At 53.0% G+C, this 20,907-nt stretch overlaps 1 long non-coding RNA gene across 1 annotated transcript in view; it reads left to right on the top strand.

Annotated features, from left to right (window-relative positions):
* Positions 1-612: 612 nt before the first annotated feature.
* Positions 613-20,907, top strand: part of LOC306641681 — a 46,055-nt gene continuing 25,760 nt past the window's right edge. Inside the window, exon 1 of the long non-coding RNA XR_013758243.1 lies at positions 613-3,154. This is a non-coding gene — a long non-coding RNA (uncharacterized lncRNA). The remainder of the gene's footprint in view (positions 3,155-20,907) is intronic.

The raw sequence follows: 20,907 nt of genomic DNA, 5'->3' as shown, positions 1-20,907 counted from the left end.
ATAGTTGTTGTTAAACTTTGTCAGTTAAAGTGTAACTCTAAGAACAAAGTCATATGATAGGCTGTGGTCTGATAGCCCTTGGAGCACAGTCCTACCGGAAGGCACACCTTCCTATGCTTGCAAATTATGAGCTGGCTCCTGGGGTCTCCGGGTATTTTCTGGTGTGTGCGGCACATCGTGCTCGAAGGCAAGCCTGCCCCACCAGGCCCTGGCTCGCCACACCTCCTATCAGAGGAAAGGAGACGTGATGGACATCTACTCTGTGTGACCCAAAAATAAAGCGGGTCTCATTAAGGGACATTTGTTTTAAGTTCCCCACTTTCATTTCTCATAGAAATGTCTAGATCCACTTTCTTGTTTTCTTTTGTGATATGGAGGATTGAACCCTGGGGTGCTCTGCTGCTGAGCTATAGCCTTTTCATTTTTTAAGTTTGAGACAGGGTCTTGCTAAGTTACTAAAGATCTTGCTAAATTGCACAGTCTGTCCTTGAACTTGTGATCCTCCTGCCTCAGCCTAACTAACTGGTCACTGGGATTACTGGAGGGTGCCACTGTTCTTGGCTCTCTTGGTTCTTGATGCTCTGCCAGTCCAAGGGGGTGTGCACATGCCCTACTGTCTGTGAGACACACTCCCTACCTACAGTCCCCCAACCTTGGTGGGAAATGCAGTCACTTCCCTGCCCAGGGCTAGCCCTCTAGCGACAGTGCACTCAGCCTGGGGAGGTTCCTGTGCTGTTTCGGCTGCTGTGCAGCAGCTGGCTTCCTCTGGTCTCCAAGCCTCTCTTGGGCCTCTCTCTCCCTTCAGAGCTGGCGTGTTGTGTCCTCCTTCCTTCCACAGCACTGGCTGCACCACCCCTGTGCACGGGCTCTGCACTCAGCACTAAGCACATCTGGGAAGAGCCTCGGTCTCCACGGAGATGCTGTGCACGTGTATGTGTGTGTGTGTGTGTGTGTGTGTGTGTGTGTGTGTGTGTGGCTTTGGCCATGGACCAATGCCCCTGCAGATGACCATTGCTTACAAGCTTTCCTGGGGCGATAAAGGAAGGGTACAGGTTGCCGAGGGAGGGACAGCTGTGTCTCCACCTCTGAGAGCGGTGTTTTCTCCACAGGTGGCATGAGCAGTGGGTAAAATCCCTCTCCCACGTCCCCGCCAGCCTCCTGGGTCCATCTTCTTCCTTCTCTTGGGTGAACTGAAGCCAGCCCTGCCTGGGCCAACAGGACACTCACTCCACATTCTAGCAGCTGTTCAGAGGGCGGGCCAGGAGGGTCCTTCCACTGTCCCCTTACTAAACCTCTTCTGCAGCTGGCTGGGGAAGCTCTCCCTCCCCTGGCCTGAGCTGCCTGCCTGAGGCTGCTCTGCCCTCTGGCCACAGCTTCTCGAGGATCTGAATGCTCAGGAAGTGAACTCAGATTTTTTTTTTTAAACTTCCTCCCCCTCCTGTTCCAAAACAGTGCAGCCTTCCAGGAAGAAAGCAAACAAAACAGGTGGGACTACCTCAAGGAAGATGGGACAGCCTGCTCGGAACAGCAGATGGACTCTGGATGTCTCCTGGGGGTGTCACCTGTTGCTGGCCCTTCCTTCACAACAGACGCCAAGCTGTGAGGAGGCAGAGGGCAGGGGTCGCAGTGACCAGGCCCCCGACAGTGATGTGCCGTGTGTGCCACACAGAGGCCAGGATGGGCGAGTCCCCAGGTGCTCACAAGGCCATGCCAAGCCGGAATTAGGCAGCAGGACCTAATCGCCCCACAGTGCAGACTCCGCTGGGCGTGTGGGTGACGAGTTGGGTTTCTAGGTGTTTGCTGTGGTCTGTGGCATTCGAGGGTGCTGTCCAGGAGCTCCTGGCTGCACAGGGGCTGAGGACACAGCCTTTTCCATGCAGCCACCTGGCCAGAGTGCGTTTCCTCTGAGGAGGGAACAACCTTGCCCAGTTTCCACTGGATTGCCGCCTCCCGATCAAGGTGACAGCAGATGCTGGATCGGCCCTTACAGGAAGTGGTGATCTGCCAGGCTGCTGGGGAAGGTGGGAGCAGTGCCCTCCCATCCCTGGGTTTGGTATGCAGTTCGGCCAGGAGAGCTGTTTCATGTTGCCAGGTGGTGACGGCCTCACAGACACCCCAGGGAGCTGTCCCTCTGCTTCCATAACAATCGAGGACTTCTCTTCTGACTCATCATCAGAAGCCCCCCTCTCCTCTTGGTTTGAAAGTAAATATAATTAGCAACAAGGCAGCCCTTCCTGTGCCGGAGGGTCATAATCACACATGCGCCTGTCTGTTGTTCCCTGTCTGCGGAACACCTGCCTGAATCACCTTCAGAGGGTGCTTTATTCTGAAGTAGCCTAACCACCTTCAGGGGGGTGCTTTATTTTGAAGCAGTGGTTCCTGGTGAATGTTTTCCAGAAAGAGACCTGTCTGGGCTGGAGTCAATGTCAAGTGCAATCTGAAGCTAGGATTTGGCCTTGTGGCAGAGGAGCCCCTCAGTCTTCAGTCTTCCTGGGCCTCAGCTCTCCCCCGTTCTCGACCCTGGTCTGCTCCGGCAGCCCTGGGATGAACGTGGCAGTGCTGGGCTGGCTCCTCTTGGGGACCCAGTATGGTTGGCATGGAAACGAGGTGGCCTCCGCTGCTGCTGTTGGCTGCAAACCCTGGAGTGGTGGGGGCACCTGCCTGCAGGTTGGGATCTGCCCTCCCGGCCCAGGGCCAGGCGCTGGCCTTTGTTCCCAGCTGCCTGCTCAGGAGGCTGGCACGAAATCGGCAGCCCCACCCCAGGCAGGAGCCTCCCGGGTCACCCCGAGTCACCCTCAGCTCTCCTCCCTGAGAGGGCAGGCTGGGTGCATGGGGGTCGCGCTCTAGGCCTGGGGAGGGCTGGGGTTCTGCTGAGATCAGTGGGGCAGTGGCCCCGGGAAAGCACACACACCTCAGGGGCATATTCCAGGACCACCGCCCAGCCAAGGGCTCGGTGACACCGGCCTGGCCACACAGGTCAGGCTGCTGCACCTCCCACTCGTTGGGCAGGTGCGGTGGTGACCGGATGATGGGCTGGCCCAGACCTCGCTGGCCTGGATGGAGGGAGCAGGCGTCATGGGAGCCGCGGGCGCCTTTCCCCAAGTTGCTCAAAGTGTTTTCCTAGCAAACAGTTGTTTCATAACACCCGTGAGAGGTAGGTGGGGTGACAAAGCATTCTTTGTCCCTGTCTTACAGACGGGGAAATTGGAAGGCTTGCCCGTCCTGAGGGTGAGGCCAAGAAAGGTAGAAGTCTCTGGCCTGGAGCTCGGGGGCGGGAAGACTGGGGCCCAGTGTGCCTGTTACCAACTCCTGCAGGGAGGGGCGGTGCCTTCAGGGAAGAGGCCTCTGACGCCGCCCGCAGCAGGACGTGTCCTGGGCCTAGTGGTCACAGGGTTGACACTGACCACTGCTGACCACGGCAGCTGTCTGTGTGTTCTGGCCGGTTCAGTTTGCTCGACGTTCTTGGGGTCAGCAGTGAACTTTCGAGCACCCTGTTCTGGCCCAGGGATTGTTCCTGGAGAATGAAGTGGAGGTGGCCTTGCCCTTACGGTGCTCGCAAGAGACCTAGTCAAGATAAAACGAAGGAGCGGTCATTTCAGAGAGTGGTGTGAGCAATAAGGACAATAAAAATCCATGAGGTGACAGAGATCGACTAGAGAGGAGCCCGAAGAGGGGGCATGGCTAAAGAGGATCAGGGAGGGTCCAGCAGAAACCAGACCCAGGACCAGATTCCCGGGACCGGAACTACTGGTGCCAAGGCCCAGAGCAGGGAGTAAGGGCGGCTGTCCAAGGGTCAGTAGGGAGGACGCTCCACTCCTGGTGTTGAGGGAGGCCCCACGGGTGAGCAGGAGCTTGGTCACCTGGGAGGACCTTGCTGATGACGGGGCCACAGTGGTCCTGGGTGCCGGGGAGATGACATGCAGTCAGAATTTCTTGGGAAGGTTGTGCTGACGTATTTACTGAGGAGGGAGGGGGAGGAGTTTTAGGTGTGCCTGGGCTGTGGATGGCCCTGGAGGAGGAGACAGGAGGCGTGAAATAAAGAGGTGACTTTGGCCACGGTGCGTTTGAGGTCCTACTTCTGGGTGGCTGCACGCAGGCCTCAGCCTCTTCATCTCTGACCTTCTCCCTCTGGGGACGAGAAGACCACGAAGTTCTGCTACCCTGGCTGAAATCGCCTGAGGCTCCCAGGGTGCAAACTCTGTTTTCCAAGGAGGACAAGATGCCTGCTCAGCAGCTGGAGGAGGCCTTGGGAATGCTGATGTGGGACGTGGGGAAGGGGACCAGGTCCCCTGGGCCTGGTGGCCGGCCGCCACTCACATCCCAGTCCTTGGTGATTTTCCTTGAGGCCATAGTTAGTCCATTCTGATTACCTGGCCGGGAGGGCAGACCTATCTTGCCCCTCTTTTGGTTGATAAAATGGACTGGTGAATTTCAGCCATTTCTTCTCTAGAGAGGCTCTTTGAAAAACATGGGCCCATGTGATCTGAGAGACTCCACTGGTCAGGAGGGCGGGGATTCTTTTTGGCCACTGACCTGGCATGCGGCTTTGGAAAACTTGATGATTCCTCCCGTAACTATCTAAATTGGAAGCTACAGAAGGAATTGCATCAGAGAGCAGGCCTGGGTCCCTGCTGAGCTAGTGTGGGGTCCCACCTGAGGGTCCCTCTGCATCACTAGTGCTATGCATGCTCCGGGCTGGGGCTCAGGCAGTTCTTTTGGGGGAAAGGATATATGCATCATGTTTGCAACTGTGGGGTTTCCTGGCATCTCATTACAAAGCTTCGCAGTGTGGCATGAGGCTTCTTTCCTGGAATTCAGAGGGGAAGGCTGCTCGCCAACATTCTAGAAGCCCTGTGTGGACATCTGTTCTCACACCCTGAGAGCCCCTCGGGTGAGGATCTGGGGCCAGTTTCTCTGCAGGGCAGACCCACTACCCTTGTAGGTTGCTTTGTGGGTTTTGCAGCCTCTTCTCCTTTGCCTCTCCAGCAGTGCCTGTCACTACGGCAGGTCTAGATGCAGAAGCTAAGACAGGCTGGGCCCTTTGCCCAGAGTGGCACAGCAAGGGGAGAGCTGGGAATTAGCCCCGGTCCTTGGCCTTGGCTGGCACGCTTTCCCAAGTCCCCATTGTGGGGCGTTTGGTGGCAGCGAGCCAGGCAGTTCCAGGCACCTGGTCGGGTGGTGTGACGGTGAGTTTGGTAAGCTGAGCCTGGAGGTGTCTGTGATTCCCTGGGCTGGCTCCTGGGAACTCGCTTGGTGCTCAGAAGGCGGGGTCGCAACGTGACTAATGGACGAGAGGGCTGAGAATGAAAGCCGTCCCTTCACCGGTGTGAATCAGGGTCATTCGTCACCCCAGGAAGAAGGCAGAGCTGTGGCTCTCAGCAGCCCTGCCCTTTGCCTGGCCTGGCACTTATCCTGTGTGGCAGGAATCAGGAAGCTTCTGGAAGTGAGGGTGGGCAGGGCGCTGGGGCCAGCAGCGCAGAGCCAGGGCCAGGCCAGGCCTGCAGCAGCCCCTCTTCAGGAAGAGCAGCCCATGCACCACAAGCTGGGCAAAGGCACCCGTTCATAGGAGTGCTGGCAGGAGGTGGCTGGCTGCCATTGCTAGCTGGAGTCTCCTGGACACTGGGACAGGGGTCTACAGCCCTGACCCTCTGGGGTCCCTGAGGAAATGGGGCCATCCAGGGCTCCCAGAGTGTCCTCAGGTGTGGCCGCTCCCCTTCAGCAGCTGTCCTCCGTACTGCTGGGCCGCGGAGGCGGAGACCGTCACCCGCGTCTGGGTCAGTGCGTGCCTGTCTGAGGAGCTAGAAGACGTGTTGTTTGGGCCTGCCTCCTCCCGCTACTAGCAACACTCGTCCTCCACCATGGCTTCCCCTTGGGCTCTCCCTCCTCAGGAGACCGGCCCTGAATATTCATGCAGCTGGTCACGGGCCTCAGCGGGGACCCCCCTTTCTCTTCAAGGATGCACCAGCTCTGCCCGCAATCCCGATGTCCTCCACTGTGCTCCCCGCTGACGAACCCAGTCATTTGTTTGCTTGCTCCGCCACTTCCTCTCAGGGATGGGAGGGTCCTGTGAGAGACGGACGCTGCCTGATCTAGGTCACCATTGCCCCCTCTACTCCCTTGCAGAGAGCTGGATGCTAGGGACACATATCTGTCCCTGAGTGATGGATGGATGGACAGGGCCAAGGAAGTAGCTGAGGTGCAGATGGAGCCAGGAGGAGCCGATGCCACGTGAGGACCTCCCCAGGTGTTTCTGGGAGCGATCACCAGGGTGGATGGCTGAAGCCCCTGGGGGGTGGTCTCCCTGACATCCTGCAGACAACTCCTGGGGCGAAGCAGGAGGCACACCCTAGAGCTGGGCGTTACCTGAAGAAGAGAGTGGCTGTGTGGGAGCATGCAGGGCGGCCGAGAGGGCAGGTGTCGTCCAGCCTCAGAAACTGCACGTGTGGCCGGGATGTTTTCCTTGGTGTCGACCCGCCACGAGGGACCACACCTGCTTCTTGACCAGGAGCGTGGGAAAGAGAAAGGCTCGGCTTGTTCAGGTGGCGGTGGAGCTGGTAATAGTGGAGGCGTGCCCTTGCCCTGATTCAGAGCAGGAGGCGCTCCAGCCCTGCCTGCCCAGGGATGTGGCAAGCTGCTGGGCTCGGCCCTTCCCTGGCAGAGGCCTGGGCATGGCTCTCATTGGGACGAGAGTAGGCCTTCGAGAGGGGAGAGCCTCCCTTTTGTACAGACCCCTGCCCTGACCTTCGCATGCACGGAGAGACTTGTGGAGAGGAAGAATGGATCAGGAAGGGGAGGCTGCGTCTCCGTTCCAGCCTCCAGCCCCTGCAGGGGCACCAGGGCCTCCTCCCAGGGAGCCCACTCTATTCTGTAGACATGGCTCCTTTGTCTCCCCAGCCTCTGTGTCCTGCCGAGAGCACGTGGCAGGTCAGAGTCACCGGACCAAGCCCCACCTGTCTGGGGACCCTGGCTCCCTCCTGGCAACTCTTGAGGCACTGGAGCCCGACTCCAGAGAGGCACGGCCTCCACGCTCTTCACACATTTCAATTCAGACCAGCCGTTGTGACTCATGAAGGGCTAGGTTTGGCTCTCATTGACCAAGCTGCCATCTGCGCCAGGTGACGTGTGTGTCCTCACCTCTCCTCTTGCCTGAGAGCCACTGGTGGGATGATTCGACCTCTTCTCCACAGGCAGTGGGAAGGGCTGCGTTGGGCCAGGCAGGGGCGTTCCATGGACCATGTCCTTGACCCTCGACACACGTGGTGACCTTGCAGTGTGTCCAGGAGCATAAGTGCCAGGTTGCGGGACTCACGTCTGTTGTCTCCAGTTGCTGGCCCCATGCTGGGCAGCGAGCTTTCCATAGCGCCCTTGGGAATCTCGTTCCCAGCGAGCCGAGGGTTAAGAGCACGGGAACCCTTACCTCTCTTCACTCGGTGCCTTGGTAAGGCGCCAGCTGGTCAAGGGGGCAGTTTGATCCTCAAGTCTTTGAAATACTGGATGTGTTTATTCCTTCTTGCCTCTTGATCTTTCAACCTTGAAATTTCTAAGCACATCAAAGTCTTCAAAATACCCTCAAATTTCTGTCTCCAGAGGCATTTTGACTTGGTCCTGTAGGTGGGTGCTGCTTCTCTGTCAGGAGGTGGTGTTTGGCTCTTGAGTCAGGGGTAACAACAGGGCACGGAGACAAAGAGGTTTTTTTTTATCAGTTCAGTCACTATATTTATTTATTGGCAGTACTGGGATTTGAACCCAGGGGCACTTTCTCAATGAGTGACACCCTCAACCCCGCTCTGCTCTCTTTCTTTTTTTTGGTACCAGGGATTGAACCCAAAGTCACTTGACCACGGGGCCACATCTCCAGCTTTTTAAAATATTTTGTTTAGAGACAGGGTCTCACTGAGTTGCTAAGTGCCTCCCTAAGTTGCTAAGACTGGTTTTGAACAGGAGACCCTCTGCCTCAGTCTCCTGAGTCTCTGGGATTACAGGCATGCACCACAGCACCGACTCTGCCCCTCCTTTCAATTTTTTTTTTTTTTTTTTTTTTTTTTTAATTTTGAGATAGGGTTTCTCTGAATCGCCAGGCTGACCTGGGATTTGGGATCTCCCTGCCTCATCCTGCTTAGTGGCTGGGATTACAGAGTGCACCGCCATACCAGGCTTTTTTACATTTTTATGGCTTTCAGTAGTACTGTATATTATGTCTTTTTTGATACAAACATGCCTGTCATAAAGTTCTATTTAAATTTTTTACTTGCACACCAACACTGCGATCGATACTAAGACGGTCTGTGTAATAACCCGGTGACTGCTGTGTAATGGGCAGGTAGCATATACAGCGTGGATACGCTGGGATTATTCCTGTCCCAGGGGTCAGCGTGGGATGGTGAGAGATTTCATCATGTCACTCAGAACGGTGCACAATTTAAAACTTACGTATTGTTGGTTTCTGGAATTTTCCATCTAATATTTTCAGACTGTGGGTAGCTGAAAGGAAACTTTGAAGGGGGGTCTCCTGCACTTGTTTTCTGGCTGCTGTCCTGTGATAGCCTGTGAACATCCTGAGGGCAGAACTGTTTTCATACGGCCCAGATCCTAACCTAGTGCACAGCCCCCAGTGACCCTCCATAAAAGTGTTGTCATGAGCCCTCGAATAGCTGAGGTGGGTGCAAGAAGGCTGGTCCTCTTCGAAGCTGACAGGAGAAAATTCAGGAGTGGCCTGAGTCCTCGTGCCCTGTCCAGGCAGCTGGCTGCCCCTGCGCTTCCTGTTCTGGTCTGGAGAGCTGAGGTTTGGCTGTTCCATTCACTGAAACCCATTTTGCTGAAGGAGTGAGGATCCAGTGGGACATGCCACGCCACCAGCACGGCAGGGCTTTCTTGACACCCACCAGCAGGTGAGCTGGCCCTCAGCTGTGTGCCCACAGGTGAGGCGTGAACCTGGGCAAATTGCCTGGTCCAGAATGCCAGCTCTGCGGGCCACAGATGAGGGCTTTTGCAGCTGTGTTCTTCCCTGGGCAATGTCTGAGGCAGGCACTAGGGCATTATTTCTGGGATGTCTTGGGATGGACATGAGATGGAGCCACAAAGTTTAGGCCTCAGAGTGGACTCCATGTGTGGTCAGCAACTTCTGGGTGGGATCTGGGTAGAGGCCTGGGGTGAAAGGGGTTGGCGGGTGCTGCAGAGCAGGCAGGCCTCCCTGGTGCAGGGCTGGAGCTGTTCGCCATGGCATGAGCCAGCAGGTGCGTCAGCTCCTGAGCTCACGTGGCCCCTAGCTGTGCAGCCCAGACCAGGACCAGAGCAGCATTTGAAGGCTGGGTACGTAAGCAGGAGGACCTGGGCCCGCACCTGTTGTGGGCGCTGGACTGAGGAACACCTGGCAGGATTTCACCCTGGAGTCAACTTGTGTAAGCCCTGTCATTAGCTGACCAGCTTAGTCACTGCTTACGCCTCCTGAGTCCTCAACCTTTTCTCATTTTCCAGGACAAATCCTATAAGCAGGTCACACAATATGACATGTTTGCTGCCAAATTCCTCTGCAGTTAGGTGACTGCGGTTTGCATATTCAGGTCACTCTGGAGACTGGCCTCCTCCCCCTCGGAGCTTCCCTGGAGGTGAGCTCTGCTGGCCAGCCTGGCTTCTCTGGGGCATCCAGCTGCTCTTGTGCCCCATGGTGTTCACCTTGACTCCCTCTCTCCTGCCGTGTTGCTGAGACCCACTGAGCCAGGCCTTCTGCTAAGATGACAGCTAGAAACCAGCCTGGGGCTTGACCCCTGGTGGGTGGAGGGACTGTAGAACCAACCACCTACTGTCAGTCCAGGAGCTGAGCGCCATGGAAGAGCAGAGTGCTGTCAAGAAGGACCAGTAAAACGGGGGGCTGCGGTGCAGGGATCCTGGAGAGTTGCTTGGCCTCCTTCCTGGGGCAGGCACAGTAGCATCCAGTAGGTCATTGATAAACATGAAAGACTTTTGTGTACATGCATCATGTGGCGAGGTGACTCTTGGAGCAGTTATTATAACCCAAGTACATGCCACAGTCCCAGGAGTCTACACCCATCAATGCAAGCAAAATAAATATATAAATATATACCCCCCAACATATACACACACTTGTTTGGTAGTTGTAAAAGCACGGCTCAGAGGGAGATTCCTGCAGTCCAGTTGTAATAGGCCACCGAACTTTGTTTTTTAAAATTTATTTTATGGTGCTAGGGATGGAACCTAGAACTTTTATGTATGTAGGTGTATATGTATTTAGTATTTATTTTTGTGCATGATGCTGGGGATCGAACCTAGAATGTTCTTTCAAAGCCTGCAGGAACCTTGGCATGAAGGCTGCCTGCGGAGTGGGGACCCGTGGCTGGTCTCCCGGGGGCCTCACTTGGCCAAATGCACATTTACATATCGACATCTGGATTGAGAGCTTCTAACCTGGGATGAGAAGGTTCCCTGTTACACAGGCGGACTAACAGCCAAAGCTCCAACCCTGTGCAGCGTAAGCACTGGGGGTCAGGGCTCTCCAGCAATCCCAGGCCCCAGATGCTGTGGCCTGCCAGCCCACCCACTGCCAGCCCCTCCAGGCTGAGATGCAGTTGGCTTCCACTTGGCGAAGCAATTGTAAATGTCTGGTTCTTGTGGGGGGAAGAACGTGGCTTTGATAGCTGTTGATGAGCTCTTGGGTAGACGGAACTTTTCAAACAGGCCACGGTAAGCCCAGGCCTTGTGCTGGGGGCTGTGCTGCAGGGAGCAGGTGGGAGTTTCTGGGAGCATCAGATGAGCTGATAACTGGATCGCCTCAGGTGCCCCAGGGCAGCCATGCCACTTCGTGGTGGGAGGGGGAGGTGAACACAGCCACGTGGTGTCCCTCTCCTGGGAGTGGTCAGCCCATGGACTGACCCGGGCCTGTTCCTGCAGGGCCGGCAGGCAGGTGCTTGTTTTAGCTGGTGAGGGCTGGCACAAATCAGGGCCACTTCCTCAGCAGCGATGACCTGTGGGCACTGGCGGGCCGGTGGTTTCGGAGAATGGTGCTGGAGGTGTGCATGGCTTTTCAGTGGGAGTTTGGTTCCAGCCATACCATAAAAAACCTCATAAGTCCAATCGCTGGGCAGGGAACATCGACTTGGTGTGTGTGTCAGAGGCCTGGGAGGTGAGTCTGCCGACGGAGGGAGAACTGGCTGTGAAGCACGTCTTCATTTTCCTCATCTGTCAGGGGAGGACCCACCTCCAGGAGCCTTCCCGCTAGTGACCTGCCATTCGATTCTTTCTGTTCTCGGGGCTCAGAGGCCTGGCCCAGCCTGAGAAGCCCTGTCCATCTGCCTGAGCTGTAACTGTTGGACACCATGCACTCTTCAGGTGGCTTAGAAGACAGGATCGCTCCCTGTGCCTGAGGCAGGGCCTCCAGCAGGATGGTCATAGGGTGGAGTATGTGGCCCATGGAGCTGTGTCCTCCTCCAGCTATACGGGCCATGGGACTCACTCCTCCCGCTCACCTGATGGCAGGGAGTTTCTGACTCTCCTGATCTATACTGTATTCCAGAGAGTCTCCTTCTTCTTATAGTGAAAGAAAAAGATACCAAGAGTCTTCCATGGATTGCTCCCTCCATTTCTACCCATTTCTTACTCCCCCGTCCCTGTTCCATGCACTGATGCCCACACACTGGTTGCTGCATGGTAGGCCCTGGCCCATGGCCCCGGCTGACCCTGAGACCTGTTCACATGCTTCCCTGAAGATGCTTTGAGAAGCCCCTGCTCTCTATGTGCACACAGAAATATGATTCTCTTTAGTTGAGTTTCTGCATTGTTCAAATTAATAAATGGAAAGTCTGGCTCTCAAGAATTACACGCAACTAAAACTGCAAAATTGTGATGAGGACCTGGGCAACAAGGAAGCGGGGCTTTCTCACCTCCCTCCGTGCTGTTGGGAGGATCCGGCTCCACCATGTGCTCAAGGAGCCTCTCTCTGACTGATTGATGGATTGATTACTAAAACACTCAGCCTCTTGGCAAAGCACGTCTCACTCTGTTGAACAAATCATCTTTCTGCATCTTAGCCTCTTGAGCACAGGTGAAGGGGAGTGCCCTGCGATCTTCAGATCACTCCACAACGTCTGGGAGCCTTAGATATGAGGAATATATCTGGCATCCGTAAGAGGGCCAATGCCAGGGGATTTCAGTTTATTTTACAACCTAAGCTAGAGGTGGGTGAACTACTGCCTGCCTGCCTTATCTTGCCTAGTGCAGGTTTTTATAAATAAAGTTTTATTGAAACTTATTTATGTATTGTCTGGTGGGTTTTGGGTTGCAACAGAAATGCATAGGGCCTTCAAACCTATAATATTTACTATCCGGATCTTTATAGAAAAGGTTTTCTGACCCAGATCCACTTGCTCGCCCCCTAGGGTGGATGTTGTTATCCCCACTGACCACTGAGTGCTGGCCAAGCTCACCATCCAAAGCGGTCAGAACTGAACTCAGCTAATGGATTCCAAACCCCACCATCATGTGACCAGCAAATGCCTACAGGATAAATCCAAACTCCTCAGCATGGACCAAAGCCACTGGTCCTGCTCCTGCCTCTCTCTGTGTCATCCAGGCTAAACCCCCCCCCCCCCCCCCCCGGACTCCTTGCTGATTTCTGAGCATGCTGTGCAGCTTTGTATCTTTGTAAACAATGCTTTCTTTTCAGGAACTCCCATGACCGCCTTCTTTATGAGCCCTTCAGGGTGCATGGAGAACTATTCCCTCCCCTGCCGAACCTTCTCTGACTTTCAGCTTTAGTAAGCACCTGAGCCAGGACCAGTCTGCTCAGGGGTTTCCCTGTAGCCAGGCTGGTCCCTTTGCCAAAGATGGATTGGATTTTTCTAGAGCAACCCTATGAGGTAGGTAAGGGTAGCCTCACTTTCTCAGGGGCATAAATAGGTTTCGAAGGGTTAAGTAATTGGCCAAGGTCCCAGAGCTAGTAAGGTTTGGATTCAGGATTTGGCCCAGGTCCGTCCGATGCTAGAGCCCGCACGCAACCTCAGAGCCGGGCGCAGCCTCGGTCTGCTCCTGGCTGACCTCCAGGCCTGGATCTGCACAGTTTGCTCAGCCTGCTGTGGAGTCTGTCTCCGGGAGACTGGGAGCTCCGGGTTCGGCCAGCACATCCTGCTTGTGAAGCAGCCCGGCTCACGGAGGCACTCAGCAGATGCGTGCAGAATGGCGCACCTCTGGCCGCAGGGCCACCCTGAACCTCGTGTCGGCTTTCTCTTCCTACCATTTCAGCAGCATGGAGTGAGTGGGAGGTGGGTCACAAGGCTTCTCCAGATTCCTTTCTGCTGGTGCCACCGTGGCACTGCCTCTGCGTGGATCGTGTACCTGTGACAAGCCCGTTCTCAGCTCAGCAGCCCGGCTTTACTTGGGTCACTTGGTGTACGTTCATCAACATTTCAGGGAGCTTTTTGCATTTTATCCATAACAGGAAGGTTTGTGGCTGTAAATAAAAGATGGGCTAAAGTAATGATGGCAGACTGGCTCTTTTTCAGTCTGTCTTCCCCCAGCTCCAGGCAGACTGTGGGACGGATCCACATGCCCTACCAGGTTTCCTCAGACCCGGGAAGGGAAGTGAGGTGAGCGGTCCTTGCTAGCCCTGGCTGTCCTTAGGGCTGTGTTCCAACCCCCCGCGAGTGTCTGGAACTACAGGCGGCTCCAAACCTGGTGGCAGCCTGCTTTTCCTGGGCACACATGTGCTAAAGTTCACTTCAGAAAGCAGGTGTAGAGTCCAGCCACCTCAGCAGATGACTTTTTCAACCCTTGTTAAGTCGGGAACTGTCACCTAGCCCCTGCAGGGAAGCACCATGGCTTCTCTTGGTCATCTGTGACTCGCTGGAACACAACCCATGAGTTTTGGGGTGATTATTGTGAATACGAGTTCCTCTGACACAAGCACTGTGATGAGTCCGTCTGATGACCAGGACGGCTGCTGGTTGACCAGCAGGCAGGTAGCGTATGCAGTGTGGATACGCAGGACTAAGGACTGACTTGTGTCCCGGGTTGGATGGAACAGGACAGTGCTAGATTTCATCACACCATGAAATGGAAAACTTATGGACTGTTTATTTCTGGTATTTTCCATAATACCTTCAGGCTGCTGTTGGCCTTGGGTCAGTGAAGCAACAGGAAGTGTGACTGTGGATGGGGGACACACAGCTGGTGCATGGATTCTACATTTTAGGTGATGTGACAAGTCCAGTCTCCAAACTCACTGTTCACAGTCAACTGGGAAGTGACCTGGCCCTCTGTGGTATGCTATGTATGGTTGGTGAGGTGGTGGGCAGAGGCTAAGGCCTGGGGCCTGGGGCAGGATAGACCCTGGAGAGGGGAAGAGGAAGACAGCAGCCAGAGCTCTCATTAAGCACAGCTTGCTGTATCTGGAGCAGCCCTGGGAAAATGACAAATGGGCAGGATTTGTACTCTGTCCCTCTGGCACCAAGCCCTGCTCCCTGCTGGCCCTGACTCCAGAGCACTATGGAGTTGGTAGGTTACCTCCAAGGCAGAAACTTGTGTTCACAGCTCCCATTCATAGCACCCTGGAGCCACAGAGAGGTGCTGCAGAGCATGGTGACCATCCCCTGTCCCATGCCCCACCCCCAGTCACATTCCTCTTCTTCTGTCCAAATCACTGGCTTAGTCAGGAAACCTCACTGTGTCCAGGGACCAAGGGAAGGAAAGGGACATGGCACCCACTGCCTTCTATCACCTCATGTCTTCGTGGGGTTTCCAAACAATGACCACCCGTGGGTCCTGCACTGTGGGCAGATGTGGAATCTTCTACCAGCCTGGGAGATGATATGTTGTTCCACCAGGATTTCTGGAGAAGAACTGGCTCAGTGCTGCAGGGGCCTGCGGAGCTGTGTTTTTCCAGGTGCTGGAAGGGACCAGAAGGTCCAAGAAGACTCAGGGTCTTAGCTGCTGGTACAGGGCAGGCCAGATGATAGTCAGCATCGTCACCACCCATACCAGCCTCCCATCCTGACTGCTGCCATTTTGCTGGTGCTCCGAGGCCAAGGGAGTTCAGCCTCTTCCCATCACAGTGCCAGAGACAGAACAGCCTCCTAGGTACGATGGGTTTGAACCCGTTTACAGAGCCCAACACATGCAGCATGCTTTCCTGGCCTCCCCTCCCAGGAGAGTGGACAAGGATGCAATGCTTGGGTCTGGCCAGCCCCACTGACCTTGACCCTCATCTGTGGCACCTCCCTGTGTCTCCCCTTGGTTTGATGTGGGCCCTAAGTATGTTTTGCCTGGTATTCCTGGCCCTGGTGATCACGGGGGCTGCGAGTTATGAATTGTGTTTTTAACCTCCCATGCACAGACCTGTGGGCTTTCTGCCCGGGAGGCCAGAAGGTGGTAAGGTGGGTCCTGCAGCTGCCGTGAGGCTGCTCCCTCGGCTGACGTCAGTGCGAGTCATTCCAGGCAGAGGCTCCGCTCAGAAAGCTTGCAAGTGATACCGAAAACAAATTTGCATTTTTCCTTTCACGGGAACTCGGTGACTCGGTTCCACTGAGATGTTTTCGCCAGCCTTTGTACATCCAGCAGGCCGACGGAGCCCAGCTTGTGCGCGCTTGGAAGCCACCTCAGCTTCTGTCCTCTATTGCTCCTTTAAGGTTTATTCAGCTGGATTCATGTTCCCTGGCTCAGGATAAAAACCCTGGCAGGCTTGCCTTTTTCTGCTCCTCTTAGGAAATAGTCTGTCCAATGGTCTTTTCAAACGAAAAACAGTCTCAATCTGGAATTTTAATATCCGGGCCAAGATATTAGTCAAAACTCCAAATTTTAACATCCCTCTGCTCCCCACTGCCTCGGAGCCGGCGGAGGCTGGACGTCTGTGTGGGAAAGCCATGTGCACGGTGCACAGCGGGCGGGCTCCCTCCTCTCCTGCGAGGGCTCCTGGGCTCCTGCTTTGCGTCCCTCCTCGCAGGGCTGGAGTGGGCAAGAAGGGGCCCGGCCGCCTTACCTGAGTGGGTGCTGGGAGCTGACTCTGCGTTCTTGGAGCTGGGCTGGAAGCAGCCTGGGCCCTGGTGGGCTCCTGGAGGCCTGCCCTTCCGTGGCCCTCCTCTGGGTGGTCACTTGAGACTGTTGCTTGTGTTCACCTCTGACATTTTGCTGCTGGAATTTCTGTCCCTCCAGATGACCCCTCTGGTTAGGCCCCTAGTGACCCACCCTTGCTCCCTCTCCAGGTGACTCTGATCCTCCTGGATCACCAGTCCTGACAAGCTCTGGGGCAGAGGCCAACCCAATGATGGCTCCCCCTGGTTCTGAGCAGGTAGTAGCCGGCCTGCGAGTCAGGTCGCTGTGGTACTGTGACGGTGTCCCCTCTACCACTGCCTCCGTAAGGCCGTCTCTGTCTCCCTCTAGGAGGACAAGAGCGATCGCACTGGGGCTCCTGTAATCTCATGTAGCGGGACCCAGGGTGACCCTCCTCTCTCATGATCCTTAATCACAATGACGCAGACTGGATTAGGCCTGGCATCTTCGAGCCTTTTCTGCCTTCAGCTAGAGGGCGTGCCCTGGCAAGCTGGGGGCAGCGTGAGGATGTGCGGGGCGCAGCGCTCTCCACAGACGCAGTTCTTGGAAAGTCCCAGCTTTGAATCCTGTCTCCCAGCCAGTCAGCCCTTTGTGTTCTGCAGGGCTTGGGGAGGCTCGAGGTTAGACGGTGGCAGCCAGTGTCACTTTTAACTGTTTGCTACCTTTGCTATGGGATCACTACTGGTTGGTGCTGCCCAGGCCTTGGCCCATAGGGTAGTGCAAACTGTGGCCTGCCCAGGAGACCCACAAGGGACCGCTGGGGACTGTGATCCTGCCACAATTTGCCTGGCAGGCCTGGGCCCCTAGCCTCGGGCCTCCCTTTTCTGTCTGCATCACACATGGAAGGATTCCTGTGGTCTGCTCTGGGCCTCCCTGAGGCTGGCCTCATTCTGGTCTCCATAGCCCAGGCCTTGCTCTCTGGGGGCTCCATGATGCAAACGCCACAGGAACGATCAACACAAGTGACAAATGACACAGATGTGCTTGACTCCGCACTTCCTACTGGTGACTGCTGTGCAGATCTAGAAACCTCCTGTTCCCTGGTTAGCAGATCATCATTGGATGAGGACTCAGCGTTTGTGTGAGCTAAGCGGAGATGGACAAGATGGTTTGGAAATAAAATGTGCTTCTCATCTCTCAGAATGTGGTTCACCTTTTGGGGGCCGGGAGGAACAGATTTGTTTGGAAGGTTCCAGAATGTCAAATACATAAAATAAATCCTTTTATCTCCTTCTTTCACCTTAGCATTGAAGATAAGTCCCTGTCTCAGCTGGTAGAACAGTGAAAGAAAAATCACAAGACCTGGGCTACATTCTTGAAGACTTGGGAAGGTTGCTTAACGTGAAACCCATTTATTCTCAGGGTTTTCCGAAGGCTGCAGGTTATGGAGAAGGAACTGTCAGGTGTCACTGAAGACATTGTTCAAAATGACAAAAACTCATCAAAAGTCATGCTTGCTCAGGGATCTATCAGCACACCTGATTTTTTTTTTCCTTTGGTGTAACATTTCTTCTCCTCGTTTTCTCTTTACCATTCCCAAAACACCACTAATGAACGACTTGGAAGAAAATTCAAGTCTTCTCTTATTTGCTTGCAACTCATCTTATTCTTGGGTCTCAGAATCGTGTATCACTGGCTCCGATGAGGGTCAGTTCTAAGAGGGCCCAACTCTTATTTGGAAACTATTGGGGGAAATAGGAAAATTTTTTTTTCCTTCTTTTTTTGGTACTGGAAATTGAACCCAGGGGTGATTAAACGCAGAGTCACATTCCCACATCTTTTTAATTAATTAATTGATTTATTTCCTTTTTTATTTTGAGACAGGGGCTCACTAAATTACTGAGGGCCTCACTAAGTTGCTGAGCCTGGCTTTGAACTTGTGATCCTCCTACCTTAGCCTCCTGAGCGGCCGGAATTATAGGCATGTTCCACTGCACTCAGCAGTAAACAGGAAGATTTGAGAATGGCCTTGGGAGTCAGATTTTCTCTAGTTTGATTGGCCTGGAGTTGGTTCCTTGGGGTATTAGTTCGTTAGGGCTGCTGTAACAAAATTCCAGACCTGGTGGCTTAAAGAACAAAAATTTATTCTCTCATAGTTTTGGGGACTAGAGTTCACCAACCAAGGTCAATGTGGGCAGGGTGGCTTCTCTTGAGGTCTTTCTCCTTGGCTTGCAGATGACCGTCTTTTCCTTTTGGTCTAACATGGGCTGTGTGTGCATCTGTGTCCTAGTCTCCTCTTCTTATAAGGATACCAGTTAGATTGGATTAGAACCCACCCTAAGTACTTCATTTAATCCTAATTACTTCTTTACAAACCCTGTCTCCAAATACATTCCGAAGTCTTAAGGTTATAACTTCAGTAGGGGAATTTGGTGGGGAGGGGAAAAAAATTCAGCCCCTAACATCAGGTATCAGTCAAGCTGTCCTCCTGGTGACACTGTCAGATAGACATGACTATCCCCATCTAGGCATATGACGAAACCAAGTCCCGATAGATGACCAGCCGGGCCACACAACAAGCACATGCAGGAGACATGAGTCAAACCAGGTCTGTGTGCCCCAAGCCCGTGCTTTTTCCATTGCCCCACAGTCTGCTGGGGCCAGGTGGTTGTACAGCATGTGGGGTGGGGACCTGAGAGGAGAAGGTGGCATATCATAAGCTGGCACTAAAAATAAAGCCCTGGGGGTCACATGCCCATGCACAGTCAGCCCAAACTTTCCTTCCCACTCTCTGTCTAAAGCCCAGTTGTGTTTTCTCTTTCCTAGATCAGCCCTGACACTCATGTCAGATCGATTGTAACCCTTGGCAGGAGCTGGAGAGGTTCCCTGTTTCCAGAAAGAAGGGGACCTCTGTGGGAAAGATGGGCATAGGAGAAGAAAAGAAGGAGGCTTGGAGAGTCTGACTCAGGGCTGGTGTGGGAATCAACCAGGATGAGAAGGAGGACAACGCGGAGAGAAGCCGTGGAAGACCAAGGTTGCCCTGAGAGAGGAGGGTGCCACATCCACCTGTCTGAGTTCCAGCTTTGCTGGTCCAGAGCAGCTAAGTTCACCTCGAGTTCCCAAGTGTTAATGCATACATTGAAGCCCAACCCTACTACCTCAGAATGGGACTGTATTGGACATAGAGTCTCCAAGAGGCAATTAAACTGAAATCAAGTCATTAGGGTGGATCCTATTCCAGTCTGACTTGTATCCTTAGAAGCAGAGGTGACAAGGACACAGACACACAGAGAGGATGGCCAGGTGAAGATACAGGGAGAAGATGACCACTGCAGGTCACAGAGAGAGGTGGCCTCAGCAGGAATCAGCCCTGCCCACACCTTGACCTTGGACTTTTAGCCTCCTGGACTATGAAGAAAGAAATTTCTGTTGATTAAGCCACGGGGTTTGTGGCACTTTGTCATGGCAGCCTGAGCAGAGCAATGCACCTAATTTCATCCTATCCTTCTTCCTCCCATCACCTGAGTGGTCTTGGGGTAGCCAAGACTCTGCCTACATAATTCACAAACTAAGAACGGGAGATACAGGGAGAAAGGTCGAACATGAAACAGAAAAGCAGAAGACTACATAGAAAAGTGTCTGGCACCTTAAGCAAAAAACACACTAACAATCACCTAGAAATGGGTCACTTTTTTAGTTGCTCTTGAAGTTCCCCAAAAGTCCCTTTTCCCTAGTTCTCCTTATCCATGGATATATCTCAATTCTGTGTGGTTTCTAGAGATTACTGCTCAATCCTTGTGCATTAATTTGCAATATTGAGTTTCCTTATCCAGGAACAAGGGATCATCTTCCCATTAATTCTTTAATATCTTTCAAATTTATAATTTTCTTCTAGAAAGGACTTGCACTTTTTTGTTATTTCTAAGCATTTATTCATGCCTTTGGTATTTGTTTAAACTACATTTTCTATTTGTTGTTGAACAACAAATATAAATAAAAATGCAATTTATTTTTTGTATTTCGATTTGTGCCTAGCATATTTTCTTATTTTTAGTAACTTATATGAAGATTATGTAGAACTCCTTTGTCAAAATTACATCATTTGAAAATATTGTTTCTTTCTTCTTTTCTGTACTTCCTAATATTTTTCTTGCCTTATTGCATTATCTCTGACCTCCAGAGCAAGGTTTCTGACTTTCAGAACAATGCTGAAAAGAGTGGGTTGTCCAGAATCATTGTTTTGTTCTCATCTCAGAAGGAAGCCTTAAACATTTAATTTCTGGTGTTTGCTGTAGACCTTTTTTTTTTTTTTTGTAGATGTTCTTGGCCAGGTTAAAGAGTTCCTTTCTATTCCTAGTTTGCTAAGATTTTTTTTTTTTTCCTAATCATGAATGGATATTGAATTTTAGAAAACATCATTTCTACTTCCACAGGAATATCCAAGATTTTTCTTTTTTTAATTTTCTAAAATAATGAACTACTTTATTTAAAAAATTAAACCAAACTTACATTTAAAAATTTAAACTCATTTTTGTTTTTGCATACTAGCAATTTTATACATTGCTAGATTAACTGCACTAATTTTTAAAAAGGAATTTTAAGTCTAAAATAATGAGCAAGTTGGGCCTGCAGCCTAGAGGTTTTTGATGTGTCCTTCCAGATGTACTTGCCTTCTTGTTTCGCTTGCCTGTGTGAATTTCTCCAATGGGTTCCAGCATACTCCAATTCACACTTGAGTGGGTCCAAGAGGACCCTGGTGGGAGACTAGAGGGAGAGGGACTGACAGCATGGTTATCTCCGAGTGATTATATTCTTTGAGAGAATGCCACTGATTCCCTCAAAGTGGTTCTCTAAATACTCTTCCTTCTTCTGGATTTTGGGACTCTCCCTTCCCTGTTTCCTTTCCCAGGAGTG

This window comes from Sciurus vulgaris (assembly GCF_902686455.1).
Source record: "Sciurus vulgaris genome assembly, chromosome: 12".
Classification (NCBI taxonomy): Eukaryota; Metazoa; Chordata; class Mammalia; order Rodentia; family Sciuridae; genus Sciurus; species Sciurus vulgaris.
This window is presented reverse-complemented; position numbering and strand designations above follow the sequence as displayed.